The 20981-nt window shown below is 45.6% G+C and overlaps 1 protein-coding gene across 1 annotated transcript in view; it reads right to left on the bottom strand.

The window, feature by feature from the left end:
- LOC134479337 (uncharacterized) overlaps positions 1-20981 on the bottom strand; it is a 271992-nt gene that overhangs the window by 205820 nt on the left and 45191 nt on the right. The gene's annotated exons all lie outside the window — the stretch shown is intronic.

Genomic DNA, 20981 nt, shown 5'->3' with positions numbered 1-20981 from the left:
TACATCCAGATCCCAGTTCCTACCTCACCCAGAAGATACTCAGACGCAAATTCCTAAACCCTCAACTATATCCATGTCCTGACCACCTTCCAGGTTCCTTTCCAAGGCTAAGCTACCCAAAGTTCATGGCGCTCTATCCACACCCCAGTATCAGGAAGCTTTAAGAGGCCCCATCCACCCACCTGATGATTTCCCCACTAAAATTTGACCACTGTAGGTCAAAGGTCATTCATTATATCCCAAACTAAACTCATCTTAGAACAACTTGGTTTGTAATTTAGAATGGGCTAAGCTCAACTAAGTCTGAAGCCCCGAATCCTTCTCCTCCTTGCCGGCTTCCCGCTACCAGTGGCCTCTGAGCCTGCCCACTGTTTCCAAGAGCTGAACATTTGACCTTGGCCACTGTTGCCCTGGGCTCCTTCAACAAAAATATTCAAGCTATTTGCATTTGGCCGTCCCTTTCCCTTGCTACCCACCAAGACCTCCTCCCGCCCCCTTTCTTCTTAATTATGCAGTAACGAACAACTGTGCTAACTGAAATTGGGGCGGCTACTTGCCTCTAAAAGTCAATAACTAGCCCCATGGGAGCAACAAATTGTTGAGGAGCTCCCCCACCGCCCCTTTGGCAGCCTGTGGAAGCAGGCCGACTCTCCAAACCCAGCACCAATCTGGAATACATATGTTTCCCTTCAATCATTCACTCCATCAAACCCAGAGCATGCTAGGAGGGGGTGGGGAGGTCCCCAGCCAGTGTCGGGAAGTCTCCATTAGCATGGGCATCCTTGTTATAAAAGGATGTTGTATTCACAGGTAACCAACGGTTCTCCCCGCATCTGGGAACAGTTTGAATGATTGCTGGGAAGAGAAGAAATTTGGGTCATAACTAATGATCAACATCCCCTTTTAATCAAACGAAACCGTTATAATGTGTCTATCCTCTAGGGAAACAAGGCCCTTTCACCTCACAGGAGGTCTGTAGTAGCATTGGCCTCTTCTGGGAAGCCACTGGGCCTTGCTTTGGCTAGGTAAGAGGGGAGAAGGGGAGCTCAGGTACTGGGTCCCAGGCTTTGTGCAGAGCAGTCACACAGTTGTTTCTGAGCTGCCCAGGTCTGGGTTCCATTAGTGGGTCTCAGATGAGGATGTGTATCTGAAAGGCTGGGAAGGCTTGGGAGAGCAGGCTGCTGCCCTACCTCAGACTTTATATTCAGTAAAATCAAAATCAGTAGCTTCCATTGATGGAGCTTAAGTATTTTTGTGTTTAGCAAGTTTTTATGTGGTGATGAGCACACCTGGAGGACCAACATGAGAGAAAGAAAAATACGCCTCTACTTATGACCAACCCTTTACAAATAGCACATGACTTGATCTTCAGAAAACCCCTTCAATAGCCAAAGTGCTATTCTACCCATATTACAGATGAGGAAGCTGAGTGTCAAATAAATACTGCCTGTCACATGCTGGAGTGGGAGAGCTATGCTGTAGAACTCACTCAGCCTAAGGTCACAGCCCTTGAATCTCTCACAGTCGTGAGCCTGACAAAGCACATGTTATGAGACAAAGTTCTCATGAAGACAAGCACCTGTCTCCCAGGGCTTCAGGGAAAATATAGTTGGTAAAGCCCTGCGGTATAACATGGGTTCATTCCTCCCTCAGGTTCTCTCCCGCACAGAGGCAGACTGTGTCCCCACCTCCCGGGTCTTCCCACTGATGCCTCTCCCCTCTTTCCTGAAGAACCAAGTATCTCTTCAGGTGATCCCTTTCGACTCTAGCCCTCTTGTCACACAGGTTCCTAGAAATGGCTCTAAACTCCCCCAGGCAACGAGCCATGAGAATGGTTTCTGAAAGGCGCTGGCCCTTATACTTCTGAGTTTCCACAAGCTTCTCAGCACATTATCATGCCATTCATGACCCTACTCCTGGAGCTGAGAAGAAGATGAGATGGCACCGAGGAAGGAAGGCAGCTTAGAGTGGCTGCCATACCATCCTGCTGGATGTCGGCCATTTCTGTATAGTAACTCGTGAAATCTTTCTAACATGTTACAAGTTAGGAAACGAGACATGGAAAGAGTAAGTGATCCACCCAGTATCACACAACTAAACACCAACCAAGCCAAGGTATGAGGAAGCAACCATGATGCACCTGTAGGAAGAATGAGTGATAGACCCTTGACTACAAAATGTGGGGGACAACCCAGAGGGAAGTGACTATGGGTACGGTCATTGTTATGTAGTAGCAGGTGTAGTTGTAACTGTTGTCATAGAAACAGTTATAGTAATAGCCAGAGGAGCAACTGTAGTAGCCTTTGCCATCTTGGTACTTGTAGCACTTTTAGTAATGGTGGCTGTAGAAATTATGGGTAGGAATTATGGTAGCTGCTACAGTAGGAGTCAGAGTGGTTATAGTTGTAATAGTTTTTACAGCAATAGTTCATTCCTCTCCTGGATTGCATGGGAGGTGCGTCTTTCCTTGTCAGCTTCCTTAGTTTCAAGTACTACCTGTCTCCAAGAATTTATTCTGAAGAGTAAATGGAAGAAGCCAGGTAAATCAGTGAGGAACCATGATGGAGACACAGTCAATTCTCCACAGCTGTCCTTCTGTAAGAGGATGACAGTGAGGATAGCTAAGGCAGGCTACCTGCCTCTGAGGCCCAGTTGTATTCAGACAGGGCCAGGTGTGCGAGAAGACCTGAGAGCAGGACCTGAGAGTGAGATTCATTATGTGTAAATCTATAGGGAACAGGTCTTTCCAGATCACAGAATGTGACACGCCACTGAGGGGACATCCAAGCTGTCAGGAATGGAAGACAAGATGCATATCACCAGGGTGAAGTAGCATCTTCTACCTCCACCCACCGGCTATTGTCTCTAATGGCTGTACTGGTGCCTCATCCTAACCAACTCCAAAGGTACTGAGGTAGCCTCATGGCCTTTTGCTACCAATGTCATCCTCTCTCACCTCAGTAAATGCTACTTCTAGCTCTTGCCTCTATAAAGTAACCCAAATCCCTGCCCTCCCTTTAAGTTTCCCAGAGTTCTTATGAGCTTGCTTTGGGGGTAACCAAAAGGCTCTGAGACCAGTCAGGAAGCTTCCAGTTAAACTCATCAGTACTGGAGTCCTGCCTGAGTCTCCATGGTGATATAAGCTTTGGAGCCAGCTTTGTCCCTATTCACACTCTTATGGGTACTCTGGGGTCTCTTCCTGTCATTCAGAAAATAGGATCTCTGACACCATCCTGAGTATGCCGGCTTAGCATGTATGATCACGGCTGTGGTGTGAAAGGCTCCCAGGCTTCCATCTCCCTAACCCTTCATCTACACAGAGGAACATCAAGATGCCTCTTGATCCCACACTATGTAAAGTTCCATGATATATGAGCTCCAACTTTCAATTGCTTGGAACCTATGGACAGAGATACAACAAAGTCCTCCTACACCAATGATTCTAACCCATAGACAACGATACCCTTGAGGGTCGAATGACCATTTCATAAGGATCACCTAAGGCCATCAGAAAACACAGAAGAAGGTTGAGAACTATTGGCCTATCAACATATTTTGAGTGCAAAAGTTAGCACAAGATGAGAAGAGAAGTAACATTCATGATGTCAGATGTTGAGTGGATTTTTTCAAACCTATCCTACCTCTTGAACTCATGCAGTCTACTTGCGAGCTCCAATGCATGTTGTCCCCATTGCATGAGGAAAAAGAAGTCAAGATTCTGAACAAATTTCCCAACATCACACAGCTAGCTTTTTTCAGGGTCAAGCTTCAAATCCAGGTCCAGATGACTTTTCCTACTAAAGTGGTTGTCACTCTGTAACGTCAACATGAAACTGAGACTAGAAGAGAGGAAGCACCTGGAACTGAGATGACCAGAGAACCATTGTTAAACCATGGAATTCCCAACCCCAGATGTTATCTCTATAAAACAACCTCTGCACTAAAGACTCAGGGACCATCACAGAAGATAGGGTGGGAAAATTGTGAGGACCAGAGGACTAGGGCACCTGCTATGACATAGTGTCTTCTGTATGTGATGGAGAAGGTTTCATAAAATCTCAATAGTGTCTGGTCTGCCTAAACAAGACCTGAAAAATCATAACACCAATTGGCATGTTCACATGACTAGGGAAACCTTTACAAGGCCCCCACACTAGATGAAAAACTATAAGCAATTAATGACTGCTGAGAGGAGAAGGAGTCTGCTTCAGGGACCAATCCATAACACATATGCATATACACAACACTAAATGAATGCAGCAAATTCATTTCTAAATTAGCAGTGCGTGTGTGTGTGTGTGTGTGTGTGTGTGTGTGTGTGTGTGTAAAACAATAAAAAATAAGAGACCATTTCTATCAAAGATAAGACTTGTTCTGGGCTGAGGACATGAGCTAGATGATACAATACCCAAGGATGACAAAAGAGAAGTGCCAGAAGACAAAACAAGCTGGGTATAGACATGAAGCTAAAATGATCAGGCATATTGGGCGGCCATAACAAGGCCTCTAGATGGGAGGGCTTGCCAGCAAATACAGATAGACTCTCTTTGGGGGGCAGTGTAAGGAGCCGTCAAGACCTTTGAGCAAAGGAACAACATTCTTGAACGACCCTCCTAGAAAAATAACTAAGCTGGGGTTTTCTGGCTGCGTCTATTAATGGAGAGGGAAGAAATGCTGTTTAAGCTAACTGCCGTATAGTATCTCAAAGAAGAGCAGAGCTTTTAAGATGGATTTCAAGGTTATGAACCGACAGCAGCTTTGGTTCTATTTTTGAAAATCTAAGCCTCATTTCTTGAAGATGGGATTTTTTCCAAATGTCACAAAAAGCAATTCAATATTAAGCATCAACTGTACAGTTACATAGGCAGGAAAGCAGTTTACCCCTGCCTGAATGGTCTAAAACATAGTCCTGGGTTCAACAAGTCAAGACCAGGAGTACTGACTGTCCTCACTTCCCCGTAACAAGGCAGATCTCTGCTTATGAGACTCAGTCTTCTGCCACTGGATCTATTTTAATAGCATAATGAGGGCCGTGCAGCATAGCCATCCAGCCATCCCTAAGAGTGCACCCCTAAGTGTCTCAAGATGTCCAAAGAACATCAAAGGGAAGGAGAATTATTTTCTGGCTATACCATAGGAGACAGACCCTGATATCCCACTGTTGGAAATAAAAACCCAGGACGGCTCCCACAGTGCCAGTAAAAAATATGGACTCAGAAGATTAACTAGTTCCAATGCTCCAACCATTAGCCAACCCTAGCCTGGTATGCTACATCGAAGACGATGCCTTTATTAATCCTGCCTGCCAAATTTCCCGTGAGGCCCGAAGAAGGAGTCCCCTTGGCCTTCCACTGCTCAGATCCTTGTGTTAAAATCTTGTAGTTCCTCTTTAAGTGAAGCCAACCTAAGGAATCAGAGAAAGTCTCCCTGGAAAGTGAAGAGCATCCTTTCTGCCAAGATATTTAACCCTTTGTGACTCCCATTTTGCACACCCTTATACCCCAGGACAAGCACGTTGGGCTTGCTCTTAAAGTTTCCCAAAGCACTTCCATACTCAGCAGTTCCATGTATCCCTGCCTTGTCCCCATGTGGGTTTTAATGATAAGGAAACCAAGCAGTTCTGGCTTCAGCTGGAAATGGCTCCAACTGTCCCAGCTTTAGATATAGAGACATAAGAGTCAGAGGGGAGGGGAGCTATCTGCCATACCTACTGGAGCTGGCCAGGTTCTGTACAAGTACAATTCCAGTTTCTTCCCCTTCTCCACCAGTGCTGAGATTCCCAAGGACTCAGTGAGATCCCCTGTGTTAGCCTCACTTAGCCAGCAAGTCTTCTGAATAGCCATTGTGTACCAGGGTCCCAAAATGATATATTTGGAAAAACATGGACAAGTCATGAGAATAATAATTTTATTTAGAGGAATACTTATATTTTTAAAAAAGCAAATGGACCAACTAATAGTCTCCTTTAATGAGATTTCCCAGCTCTTCTCCCAAAACTCACATTTTAAGTGCTTCTGAAGGTTTTCTTATGCTATGCACATATATATGTATACCTCAACCCTTCCCCTCTCCAAATGGGACACAACACCAAACTGTTCTGTCGACACAACTGGGAGTGAGGCAGTAAAAGCCCAAGGGAGCCGAGGTTGTGTAATTGAGCATGAAATCCTCATACTGGCACCTCCTATGGGTTCCTTCTTTCATGTGTCTTCTCTCAACCTCACTTCCCCACTCTCTGCCTGCCTTGCTGAGGCACCCCATTCCCATCCCAACTTTTGCCCACATCACACACATTTGCACTCTTCAGTCAATCTTCTGTGAATTCAAGAAGCGGGCTGGCTTGTCCATCTTTATATCTGCAAAGAGGAAGAGTTGAGAAAAAATGCACCACTGGTCCACAAACATCAGATGAACAGGTACATGGATGCATGCAGGCATTCCAAAAATGTATACAAGTCTAAGCTGTACATTTTCCTATACAAGTGGCCTGTGAGCATAGAACCTCCCTTAAGAGCCATCACATGAGCCCAATGATGGATGTGAACAGAGGAAACTCTTCACAGTTCTCCTATGGAAAATCCCAAATCCACCTCTCCTATCAGCTTAACCTACCAGGGACCAAGACAAGTAAAAGGTGAGCATCCTTGTCAATGATGGCATCTCTCCAACTTTTCCCCCAAATCACTGGAGGGGCACACACCACCCCCAAAGACATAGTTCCCCATCCTGGCCTGTCACAATTCAAGAGCGTGGACCATTCCATCCACCAGGCCATCACATATATCAGGGAGCTGAAGCTTGGAAATTGTTGGGTTTCCTGCTTCTCAGCCAGAGCTCTCATGTCATATCAGGTTGCCGAGCCTAGAAGAGTTTTCTAGCATAAAAATCACCCATGGCCAGGACCTGGGACTAGTGAGCTTGAGGATCTTATGAAGGCCACCATTACCAAGTATAAGCTTTCCTGCTGAGGCCACTGAGTGGAGGAAATAATAAAGGAGATTGAAAGGCACGCTGTATTTGACCCTGTGCGACCCCATCATTTTTTCAGTAGAACCCGATAGGGATCAGTCACATCTGCTCTCAATAGCAAATGTAAAAAATGACCTGCAGTTTTAAGGTCTGAAAAACATAAACTTGTGTTAAAAGACTGACAAAAAAAAAACTCCTGCTCTCAATAGGATGATGTCATTCAAGTACAGACACATTGCAATAACAATCGTCGGTCAGATTCCATGCCCAGGACCTGAGCTCTCCCCTCCTGGGACTCCCAGCAGCCCTTGTCCCACTGTGTGTCAGCTATGCAGTGGTCATGTGGAAGTGCTGGGAGCCCCCAGCCTGCATAATTAAGATGGGGCTGCTAAACGTGCCTGGCCCCTGGCAGCAGAGAAGATCAACTTACTTCACTCTTCCTTGCAAGCATTCAGAGAGTTGGGGGCTGGGGGGTATTCTAAGTAAGCTCAGAACAAACTCAGGGATCTGGGGAATAGTCCACAGCTGGCCAGGGGTCAAGAGGACTTTAAAAGTTAGGAAGCTCCTTGTTAGCCACGTGGATGAGGCCCTCCAGGCCACTTACTCTACTGGAGCTAGAGGTCTTCAGGCTGACCCCCAGGATCCATCTGTCTAAAGGAAGTAATGGCTGCCTCCTTCATCTACATATAGCCCAGCCTCCCATCCCTATTCATCTCTCTCTCAACTGGGCTGAGCTGGGAGATTCCCAACTCAGATGGAACTCTGAATGGGAAGCTTACAGTTTCCCAGACAACATGAATCAATCACCTTGAGTTTCATTCTGCAAAGTCCCGTGCCTCTTATCCGAAAGCATGGCAGCTCCCACCAAAGGCATTGTCCTAACCCAGGCACTGTCTGGAGAGTTCAAAACAACCCAGCTAAGGACTCAGCTTCTGAGCATATGAGCCAATAGGAAATGTCTCCGTGAAGTTACTCTAACAAAATAATAAACTTTAAAAGATGAAAGGGTTGCTGCTCTTCAATCCATGTCCAGTTGGCCTTATTGCTTTGGGACCAGTGACAAGGCAGTATGTCATGGCGGGCATATTAGGTGACAAAATCATATACTTCTAAGCAGTGGTGTGTGAGAGAGAAATGGGGCAGTGTCTCAATATCCACTCCAAGGGGCATACCTCTAATGATATAAAATCTTTCACTAAACCCTGCCCTTTACATTTTCTACCTCCTCTTAATAGAACTATTCTGGAGACTAACTCTTTCTGATTAGGCTTTTGGAAACACATTTTAGATCTGAACAATAAAATGAGGCAATATTCTTTCAAATCCCAGAGATGAGAGAGGGGTGAGGAAATGAAATTTGCCTTTTGGAGACCTATGCCAACTGTGATACTACTACATGGGGCTCCCAGGATGCCTCAGTTCTAAGACATAAACCATGAGTAAAAAGACCTGTATGTTGTCATTTTATTTCTTCAAGATAGAGGCATTCATTAAGCACCTACTGTGTGCCATATACCAAACTGCTTACCTGTATCTCCTATGTTCCAGGTCTAGTTGATCCAGACACAAGGCAGCTCTTGGTGGGTCCATTTGTTTCTGTTCCACCCAGAACAACTCCCCCCATGCTTCCCATGAAGGGCAAGAGTGTGACTGGGCTACACAGGCAACAGAGCAAATTGTCAAATCCCATCCCGTCACAGGAGTGCCATCTATCTGGTAACATTGTCAGCTGGACTCAAAATGATGTATTGGCCTAAGAGAGTCGTACTGAAATAGTACATCAGTAGTCCATTTACCTCCAGAGCACAGTTCAACTATTGGGTCTTTAAATCTATCTATCCCCAGCTGCCTCCCAACTTGCAAAATGGAGAGAAATCCATAAACAAGTATTCCACTGTGGTATGCATTGAAAGAGACATCTACACAGAGAATGCCAGGGACTCAAAGTTGTAAGTGATTCCACTTAAAAGCACAGGAAGCTTTTATAGGGAGAGTGGCCTCTGCACCTATTCTCTAAGCTTCCATTGGGTGCTAAGTGCTCAAGGAATCCAGACAGTCTAAGGGTGGTACCCTACCCACAAGCCCCAAGCACCCCATAGAGACAATGCAAACCAATCACAGAAAAAAAGGTCAGTTATGGAAACAAATGGAAGGCATTACTACAGGCAAGAGTAAGGAAAGAACCAAAAACTATCTACACACACACACACACACACACACACACACACACACACACACACACACACGAACATAGTGAAGGCACAATATGATTATTAAATTAAGCAAAGACAAACAATGAGCACTTTCTAGAAGAGTCAACCTGGGCTAGAATTCCAGAATTGAGGTTTGAATTATTTAAAGGCCTGGGGCACATGAACATGGGTGATCAAGTCTGACTTTACAGGAGCAGGTCATGGCTGCTGTCGAGACCAGAGTTTGTCTCAGTTCCCAAGTCCAGAATACCTGAACTGCAAGCTAAGAGCTACTCTCCTGTCCTGAGTCCTTCCCAGTGCTGAGCAGCCTCCAGCAACAGATAGCTGAGCTCTGCCTTTGCCCCAAGGAGAGCTCAGGAGCCATGGAGATTTCTCCAAATTTGGATTAAAAAAACAGCTACTCATTGCCTCCTCCACAGGACACATACCTTCCCTATAAGTCAGCAGAAAACCATCACGAAAGCTCTAAGAAAATAAACAGAGGGGTTCTGATTCCAAGGGACACTCGGGCTCCCAGAAGACCAGTGTGGGTCTTCCCTTCCAGGGCACGCTGGGTTATAGAGACTTTCATAGCTGTAGTTCTAGCCAAATCATCAGCGAACTGCTGCCAATGGTGGAGCAAAAGAATCATGCTTGGGGCTCTCTCGGGATGCACACATTAGGAATTAAGGGGTATGTGAATGGAAACCCAAGAGACAAGCCAGAGGATTCTACCCCTGCTGTGCCCCAAAGGCTCAAACCAAGAAACATTGTCCTCTGTCTCTTTTGGACCAATACCCCCAACCAGACTCATGAAAATAAAGAGACAACAGACCCCACCTACCCTGCTACTGCAATGCCCATGACAGGTTTGGACACGGCAAGTTGTCATCGCTAGCTTTTGGCAGGATCTATATTGTAGGCAGAAACCCCAGTATTCTGTGAAGACAGAACTAAATTGGACCATAAGGGACTATTGTATCTATCATACGCTTGTACAGTCTCTGTGGAACCACCAGAGCACAGATTGGGGGTCTGGGAGAAGGCGGTTGGATTTTGAAAAAGATAAACAAGAAGGCCAGGGAGATGACCCAGTGGGTAAGAGCAATCGTGCATGTGAGAACCTGAGTCCAAATCCTCAGAGCCCACATTAAGTCTTCGTATGGGGACAGAACGTTAGCAACAAGTGTGGTGGCTGCATATTAACTATGGCTCAAGCAGGCAATGATGCTGAGAGGATGCCAGTCAATAAGGCACAGCCCCTGACTTCATACAGTGCTAAATTATCAGAAGACAAGAGACAGACTCTGTTGGCTCAATAATTCTGTCTATACAGTGAGGTAAGCAAGGGCTGATATTCTGTTAACTTCTACTGTCAAAGGACCACATGGTAAAGCCCTGGGGAACATTGTAAAGGCTCAGACATGCAGGAGGTATAGATAGCTCCCTGGCTTTAAGAGAGTGAGAGGCACAGAGGAGCACAGAGAGCTAGAGTCCCAGGACCAGGCAATGTGACCCCACCACCTCTGCCAGTGACCAATTTCTCCCTCTAAGTGCCATTTCCATTAGCCTGACCAGGGTGATTTCTAATGTCCTGTCCCATACTGAGTAGTGAGGCCCCAGCTTAGACAAGAAAAGTGTTAACAAATCTGCTAGAAATTCGGAAAAACTGATCTCTGTCAAGTCCTGCTTTTGAATATAGGTATTGCACCACTAAGTTCCAAAAAGGACATCAGTTGGTTAACTGCTCCTAAGCCTAGAGATTTGCAGGAGCATAGACAGAGACATGAATATGAGTGCTGAGACACACACGGATAAGGACATGGATATTGACATGAATGTAGACACAGATATGAGACCAGGCTTAAGTAGGAACACAAACAGAGACACTGATATGGACCGAGATGAAGACACAATGGGAGGCATTAACATGGGCATGAAGTTTTCAAGGATAGAGGCAAAGCTTGGTTTTCAATTAGAGATCTACATAGACATGGGTTGTGTGTGTGTGTGTGTGTGTGTGTGTGTGTGTGTGTGTGTGTGTGTGTAGATAGATAGATAGATAGATAGATAGATAGATAGATAGATAGATAGATAGATAGATAGATATAAACAAATATGCATATTTGTGCATAAGATACATACACACACACACACACACACACACACACACTCCCCTCTTCCCTTACTAGAAATCTATACAGTGCAGCTTTTATTTGAGCTCATTTCCTACATCTAGCATACCAAATTCCTTTTCACCCCTCTAATCCCATCTCGAAAACCTCCTCCTCCCAAGAGCTTTCTCTGACCTCAGAGGAAAGGAACTCCCCTAAATTCCAGCAAATTGCCCTCTGAGCCGAACATGACCCCATTATGACAACTCCTTACTTATCGCCTTTCAAACCCTCCCATGAGGCAGAGAAATTATCTTCTACTGGCAGAGGCTGCCCGGGACACCTGTGCGTCACACTGCCATTAGAAGACGCTGGTGACCAGCATGCTGTCTGCACAGGGTGCAGAGCAAATGCCTGTCTGCAGGAGTCATCCATCAAAAGCGGGAACTTCGATCTGAATCTCATATCTTATGCAAAAACACCCTCAAGATTAATTTTGACAAACTTAAGTGAAAATACTAAAGCCAGTATAGAAAAGGGAGGAGGAAAGAAGGAACATACAGAGGTGGAGAAAGAGAGAAAATAAATAGGCAAATAAATAAATATATCATTTGGAATCAGAGGACAAACACATATCTCTCAGGCAGAGCATAAAATGTATAAACCATAAAAAATAAATATATTAATTTGTTCTCATTAAAAGATAGACAAAAATGAAGATAGAGAAAAATGCATAATGCATATGTCTAACAAATCCTCAGAAGTTGGTTTTTGGAACCAGGGAGATGGCTCAGTGGGTAATGTACTCGCTGCCAAGCTTGATGACCTGAATTCAATCCCCAGAACCCACATGTTGGCAGGAAGAGCAACTCTTGCAAGTCACCCTCTGACCTCCCCATGTATTCAAGGCACAAGCTCACACATCCACAGAAAGAGCGGGTGGGAGAGACTTGTAAATACACAACTAAATTAAAATGTAGCTTTAAAAAACTTGTAAGGTCATGATTTTAAATACAAAACAGAAAGGGGCTTAAATTGATGTCTCATGAAGAAGAAATCTAAGTGGATGCACATCACTATAAAGAGATAATTCCAGTTGAAACAGCAATGGCTTGTAGGTACATACCTAAGAGAATTGTTCAAATCAATAAAAAAAAAGATGAAAGGAAGTGCAGAAACCATGTTCTTCATACATTGATGGTTTACACAGATGATAATACAACTACTGTGGGAAGCTGTTTATAAACTTCTTACATAGGACATACACTCTTAATCATGTAAATTTTATGACCCAGTAAAAGAAATGAAAACGTGTGTCAATAGAAGACTCAGGTATGAAGACTCCCAGCTACACAGTGTGTGAAAGTCTCCAACTTCAAACAACTCAAAAAGTATTTCAGAGCATGTGGTGAGGGAGGGGGGGAGGGAGGGAGGAAGAGGGGGAAGGGGAGAGGGAGGTGGGAAAGGGGAGAGGGGAGAGAGAGAGAGAGAGAGAGAGAGAGAGAGAGAGAGAGAGAGAGAGAGAGAGGAGTATATATTCTGGTTAGTTTTTGTCACCCTGACTTAAACCATTTAAACCTAGACTTACCTGAAAAGAGGGAGTCACGACTGAACAATTGGCTTCATACTAATGGACTATAGGCATGTCTTTAGGGGCGTTTCCTCAACAGAGGAGTGCTATCAGAGAGCCCAGAGTACTGTGGGAGCTTTCATCCCTAGGCAGAAGGGTAGCCAAGCAAATAGAGAACGCCGGGTATAAGCACACTCCTCCATGGCCTCTGCTTCAATTCCTATCATCAGTTTCCTGCCTTGAGATCCTGCCTTGGCTTCCTTTGATGATCTCTGAGCTAAATGAATCCTTCCCCCAACCCCAGCTGCTTTGGTCAGCATTTTATCACAGCAACAGAGAGACAATCCAGACAGGGGTTGATATGACAGTGGACTAGCTTAAGAAATAACAAGCGAATTGCTTGATATATACAACAAATGAGTCTCAAAAAATTATGCTAAATAAGAGAACAGAGGAAAATGAAATTCATACTGTTTGATCTATTTTGTAGGAACTTCAAGGGCAGGCAAAATGAATCTGAGGACTGTATTGAGGACCATGTGCTTTGGGTTTCAGTTTTCCTGCAGGGGGATGAGGAAAGAGAAAACCAGAGGAAAGAGTCCCTGAGAACTCTTTCCCACATGAGGGCCACGCTTGCACCTTGATGGGATTCTGCTTACATGGATCTACACTTGGCAATTCACTGAACTGCACACTTCAGTTCCGTGCATTTATACTATGTAATTATATCTCAATTAATTTGAAAGGAATGATTAAAATTGACTCAATAATTATTACAAGACGCCTTTTATGTGCCAGGGTTTGACTAGGGACTGGGGATATAGCCTGGATAGTGTACATCCCCTCTCAAGGAAAATGAATGGGAATGAATCTGTTTGCTATTTTCCATATCATAAGAATCTTTGTGATTGAAACCTCTTGTAAGCTCTACAGTCGTACACATACATTTCACATGCATACATGCATACACACACACCATATGCACATTCACACATTCCACATACATACATACACACACACCACATGTATATATGCATACACCCACATCATGCATTCACACACACACACACAACACACTACATGCACATGCACACAACCCACACACACCATATGTATACATGCATACAAGTACAGTATACTTTCAAACACACACACATACCATGTACACACATACACATCCTACATGCATACATGCATATACGCACACCACATGTACACATGCATACACACCACATGCACATATGCATACCCTAAATGCATAGATGCTTACACACATCGTACATTCACACACATTTACAAACGTGCACACACACATGCACACATACATACACACACATCATGTGCACATGCACATATCCCACATGCATACACACACATGCACATACACACACCCTACATGCATATAGGCATACGCACACACCATACATTCACACACATGCACACACACACACACACACACACACACACATCATGTACACATATACAAGCAACAAGGGCTCCTCTCCTGTTGTCCCAGTCTCTGATATGTGGTAGTATATAAATATGAAATTACAAAAAACATCCTAAGACTGTACACCTGCCCCAAGTATCTTGGAAAAAAGTTTCCAGAGTCTTTCTTCCAAATCAACACTAGCATGGTTCCCAGAGTCCTCAGCAAGAAGGTGGCCTCTTGTCTATAATTCCAAGGAAGGCTGCTGTCTTCCTCCTCATCTTCAAGCCTTGCCTGAAGAGCTGCAGGGGAAGCAGCACCGACCTGCTAGCTCCCAGCTCCCCAACCCAACCCCCTTCCTGGGGAGAGAAGAAATCTAAACAAGAGCCCATTCTCACAGATGCTGCTTCCAAGAATAACCAATTTCCAGAAATGCCCAATGTGTTGTGAATAAGGGGAAATGCAGAAATCCAAAAGGCACAGTCTAAAACACACTCATCTCACTGAGTGTACTGTGAAGAGAAAAGACATGAGGAGAATGAAAAGGAACCCAGGAGGGCACCCCTATCAATGCAGGGTAACCTCCAGCCTCTGTCAGCATTTTTCCTACCAGAACCTACTGTGGGTGGCTCACTTCTTTCAAAATGTAGCTCAGACATGAGGACTCCACTGACTTCTTCCATTTCAATCTTCATCTGGAAAATGGATGTTTAATTACCATTCTACTGCTGTGAAGAGACACCTTGACTAAGGCAATTCCTATAGATCGTTTAACTGGGGGCTGGCTTACAGTTTCAGGGCTTAGATCATTCTCATCATGGTGGGAAACATAGCAGTATGCTGGCAGATCCTGGAGAAGTAGCTGTGACTTCTCCGACCTGATATGCAGGGAGCAGAGAGAGACTGGACCTGGTGTGGACTTTTGAAATCTCAAAGCCAGACCCCAGAAACACACCCCCCTCCAAAAAGTTCACATCTCCTAAACTTTCTCTAATAGTGCCACTCCCTAGTGACTAAGCATTCAAATATATGAGTCTATGGAAGCCATCCTTATCTCCTGCCACCTCACAGCAGTAATGCATGTGAGGTTCCCTAGGGAGAGGACATAGATGTGAAAGTTCTTGGCAAGCACTGAGTACTACATGCTTAGCTTGTTTGATGGCTTCATGGTTTTTTTATCTTACAAAGAAAAGGTCTATGCTTATAATTCTTGCTCCCTAAACCCTGTGAGAACTTTGGAAAGTGCTCTACTTCTCTAAGATAGTATCCACATCTATAGAATGGGGATATTAATACCACCCTGGTGTTTGCAGTGAAGACTAGACAGATGACTATAAAGTCTTCAGCAAACCATATGGTGCATGGATAATGTTGGGTCAATGTGACTCACACTAACTCCTCCTATATTAAAGGGTTCCTTCTCAGTCCTGCCTCAGTCTTACAGACGACCGAGAGAGTGGAGCCCCTGTATTAGCCAAAATCAAGTCACACACAAGAACCCCATTTTCCAAGCACCCCACAAGCATCCCAAGCTACTGTTATTTAACCTACATACTGAGCCCTTTTCTCTTCCAAACATGGTGACTGCCTCCAGGTCTAAGATCAAGAAAAAGTAGATGTAAATGAAGAAGCAGTGGGCTTCATGGCCTCTTTTATTTCAAAGTGAGAGATCAGAAGAGATATACTAAGAATCCAGAAATGCCTCTACCTGCCATTCATATCAAGCTTCCCTGGAAACGCATTACTGAGGGTACCTTGGCTGGGGTCTGGTCCACACAGTCTTCCTACTCAGCAACCTTCCTCTGAGTGAGCACATACTCTAAGCAAGTTGCTGAGGTAGGTACAAGGATCCTTTTATGATTTTCACAAAAAGAGCAGTTCTTATCAGGAGGGAGTCACTGTCAAGGAGGGGAGGGAAGTTTCATACTGGGGGAGGGGGGTGGTGCTGTGCTACAGGATATTGAAGTCTCCAGAACATAGTATGAACACAGAGCTTGGCTTAGGGGACAGCCTAGGCAAGCAGGGGTACACAGGGTAGGAGAGAACCGTGGAGACTTGCAGGTCTGGAAAGAGCATGTCTGTGGATAGGAGAAGCAGCAGTGTGGGTCTCAACAACAGGCATCAGCAGAGTCCTCTTCTCGGATGATGCTGGGCTTATTTTAAGCAGAGAGAGCAAGGTCAGGCTGTAGGTTGATGCTGTAGTCAGGACAGAACCCACACAGAAGGCACTACAGAGGTTAAACTTTCACGTATCCAATGGGACAGCTGACAGCTACCTGAGTCTAGTTAAATTAAAATATAACTTCTGCCGCTGTAGAAAGAGCTCAGTCAGCAATGTGTTTGCCATCCAAGCAAAAGGACCTGAGTTCAAATCCCAGCACCTATGTAAACAAGCTGGGCATGTCCATATACTTTAACTCCAGCACTGGGGATGCAGCAGCAGAGGATCCCTGGAGCTCATCTGCCAGCTAGCATATGGATGAGCTCTGGGCCAATGACAGAGTCTGTCTCAAAAGTAAGGTGGACAGCTTCTGAGGAACAACAGCCATGATTGTCTTCAGATCATATGCATGTGCATACATGCATGTTCACACACACACACACACACACACACACACACACACACACACATGCATACCTGCTCTCAACACAGAGAGAGAGAGAGAGAGAGAGACAGAGAGACAGAGAGACAGAGAGAGACAGAGACAGAGAGAAAGAATAAATGAATGACATGTGACTGACAGTCCATGCACATGTTTTTATTTTCCCCCCCATCTTTATTAACTTGAGTATTTCTTATTTACATTTTGATTGTTATTCCCTTTCCCAGTTTCCAGGCCAACATCCCCCTAACCCCTCCAACTCCCCTTCTATATGGGTGTTCCCCTCCCCATCCAACCCCCATTACCGCCCTTCCCCCAACAATCACATTCACTGGGGGTTCAGTCTTGGCAGGACCAAGGGCTTCCCCTTCCCCTGGTGCTCTTACTAGGATATTCATTGCTACCTATGAGGTCAGAGTCCAGGGTCAGTCCATGTATAGTCTTTAGGTAGTGGCTTAGTCCCTGGAAGCTCTGGTTGCTTGGCATTGTTGTACATATGGGGTCTCGAGCCCCTTCAAGCTCTTCCAGTCCTTTCTCTGATTCCTTCAATGGGGATCCCGTTCTCAGTTCAGTGGTTTGCTGCTCGCATTTGCCTCTGTGTTTGCTGTATTCTGGCTGTGTCTCTCAGGAGCGATCTACATCAGGCTCCTGTCGGCCTGCACTTCTTTGCTTCATCCATCTTATCTAATTGGGTGGCTGTATATGTATGGGCCACATGTGGGGCAGGCTCTGAATGGGTGTTCCTTCTGCCTCTGTTCTAAACTTTGTCTCCCTATTCCCTCCCAAGTGTATTCTTGTTCCCCTTTTAAAGAAGGAGTGAAGCATTCGCATTTTGGTCATCCTTCTTGAGTTTCGTGTTCTGCATGCACATGTTTTAATGTGTGGGAGAGACAGGCAGTTCAAAGTCAACCTAGTCTAAATAAAAGTGCTAGGCATACAACCAACCAGAGCTTCCAGGGACTAAGCCACTACCCAAAGACTATACATGGACTGACCCTGGACTCTGACCTCATAGGTAGCAATGAATATCCTAGTAAGGGCACCAGTGGAAGGGGAAGCCCTTGGTCCTGCCAAGACTGAACCCCCAGTGAATGTGATTGTTGGGGGGAGGGTAGTAATGGGGGGAGGATGGGGAGGGGAAGCCCATATAGAAGGAGAGGGGGAGGGGTTAGGGGGATGTTGGCCCGGAAACTGGGAAGGGGAATAACAATCGAAATGTAAATAAGAAATACTCAAGTTAATAAAGATTTTTTTAAAAAAGATGAAAAAAACAGTGCTAGGTGTAGAGAGACACTGTCTCAAATACACATGAATACATACAAGTATGCATACATACATACATACATACATGCATACATACATGCATACATACAAGCAGTTCTTTGGTGGCATGAGCCACATTCAAGTGCTCACTAGCCACATGTGGCTGGTGACTGGGACACTTGACAGTGCAAATGTTGAATGTTTGTGAGCACCATCATGGAAAGTAACCTTGTATCCTCTTCCTTCATGGAAAAGGTGAGGACTCAGAGGCCAGTGAAGAATAGCAAGGACTCTGACATATATTGTGTGAGGAACCAGAGAGAACTCAATCAATGGGACACTTAAGGGTAGAAGAGATAAGACTTGGTACTTGGGAAAGTGTGGGCAAAGACCCCAGGAAAATCAATACCAGGGCCCTTTTTTCTGGCACTTTCTGCTGGGGAGCCAGAGCCACTTATAGAGACAGAAGAGAGAAAAAGCTCCAGGTCTGGGAGAGAGGGCAGGCCTGTGCTTAGTGGCCCAGGTCTGGGAGAGCAGTGCCATACTTAGTCTTGGGTGTGCTCAGCATAGAGTGCCCACCATGGTTCCATGGCTTTACACCCCAGGTTGTAAGCTATGGTCTGTCTCAGGGTTATAGCTTGTGGTCGTGAGCCTGTACTAAGGGGATCCTTGGGCCGTGGGGTTGGACTGTATATCAGTGTGCTATTGGTGACCTGTGTTTCTTGTACTGAGTGGAGAGAGAGGAACTGGAGAGCTAGTGCTCTGGATAAAGCTGTGCTGTTCAGGTCCTCAGAGTTGGAGCTCTGGCCTGTGCATTGTAAGCTAGGGAGCAGGTGATGCTTGCATGAGGCTATGGGCAGGGAAAGGGGATTGAAAGGTTGTGGGATGCTGTGTGAGGAGACTATAGCTCAGGGAAGCTACTCTGAGAGCTCAAAGAACTCAGGGCAGATATGAAAGTCCATGAGTTCTGAATGACTGTGGCTAGAGCTGGGGAGATTCCTCAGTAGGGAAGAATATTTGTTACACATGCATGAGGACTTGAGCTCCATCTCCAGCACCTAATACACAAAGCTGGGCACCACTGCTCACACACTTATAACCCCAGTGCTGTGAGGAACTGAGACAGGCATTCCCCAGAGACTGTTAGCCAGCCAGTGTAGCTAAAACAGCATGCCCCAAGTCCCCCAAGTCTGGTCAGAAAACTTGTCTCAAGAAATTATAGCACAGAGTAATAGACTAAGATATCTGATGTCCTCCTATGACCTCCATGTGTGCACATAGGCACACATTGGTGTACACACAGGTATGGACAGAAGAAGGGAGGAAGGGAGGAAGGGAGGAAGGGAGGAAGGGAGGGAGAGAGGGAGGAAAGGAGCTAGGAAGCCAGGGAGCCAGGGAGCCAGGGAGGGAGAGGGGAGGGGAGAGATAGCCTTGTAGAGCCTTCTCACCTGCAGCGTGGACACCATTTTTCTTTATTGCCTGCACAAACACCCCCAAGAGGCTAGGGGACAGGTACAGTGGACATATGGACACAGGCCAACAGCACGGAACACCAGCTCAAGCTGTGAGAAGCCCTGAACGCTCATCTCCAACCCCCTGGTGGGCCACTCAGGAAGGAAGCTGCACTCATCCCCACCTCTGGAGTCCCGAGGCACTGGAAGGTGGCGGCACACAAGAATGTTGTTCTCCAGAGCCACCGGGATACTTCCCGTCAGTTCACACAATTGAGTATTACAGTATTTAAATTACAAATTGAGGCTTATTTTTACAGGTGTCATTTTAAATAGAACACGAAATTTCTTGACATTACATCAGCCCCTCCACACAAACAGCTGCACTAAGCCGCCTGCATGTGGAAGGCACATGGCTGGAGAGGGTCATGTTACAGCATGCTTTGTGTAAGCACAGGGATGGGGCGTGTGCATGGGAGTGAGTGAGGCAGGGGTGAGGGTCCTGTGACTGATCAAGAGTGTGTGAGCGTGCACAACACCGGGACTATGTATAAGTGGGTGTCAAAGTGTGTACAGCCGTGAACACATGGATTCATATATGCCTGTGTGAGTAAAGGTGAAGGGTGTGTTTGAGAGTCAGAGTGCATGTTCAAGTCCGTTGCTGGAGGCTCCAGCCCCACTGGATTTAACTGCACAGGGGACAATCAGCAGAAACTGACTGGTCTCTGTCTCTCTCAGCTAACCCTAAGGCTCAGCATATGGGCGAGCTCCTCCACAGGGTAGAGGGGCTGCTATCACCACCCAAGGCAGTGCTACAGTGCCCTCCAGTGGACACTGTCCCTAGCCCAACCCCTAGACACCCAAAGGAGAAAAGATACTTGTTTATGCCATTCCTGTGACCAAATCCCAAGAAGGAGCCTTTCCACTACCCAATTCAAGCACCCATGAAGAGCCTTCCCCCCTCGACTCTCTCAGTTCCCTGAAGCAAACAAAAACACAGGGGAGCTGAAGCCATGGCTTTAGTCCTCCACTGGATCTCCAGCCTTGCTCATACTGGGCCAGTCACAGCCTAAAGTTATCTGGCTTCTTCCTACTGTGGAGACATCCCTACCTGCAAGAGTCGTCCTCATCTAGAAAATTTCCACCTAGCTCCCAACCCTGAAAGAAAGAGAAGCCCCCAAGTCTTTCTTCAGGGTGCAAGAAGCTTTCCAAGAGGCTTCAGCACCTGAGTCTATATGAGAGTTCCAGAGGATAAACCTTGGACCAGGATTCCCCCACTGGGCCCATCATGTAAAAGAAAGAGAGACAATTCTACAGAGTAGGAAAGTTCTCCCTTCATCTTTCATGGACCTGGCTTCAATGGTGTTTAGAGAAAAATAAACAGAGACTA

Source organism: Rattus norvegicus, chromosome 6, assembly GCF_021556685.1.
Source record: "Rattus norvegicus strain SHRSP/BbbUtx chromosome 6, alternate assembly SHRSP_T2T, whole genome shotgun sequence".
NCBI classification, from domain to species: domain Eukaryota; kingdom Metazoa; phylum Chordata; class Mammalia; order Rodentia; family Muridae; genus Rattus; species Rattus norvegicus.
This window is presented reverse-complemented; position numbering and strand designations above follow the sequence as displayed.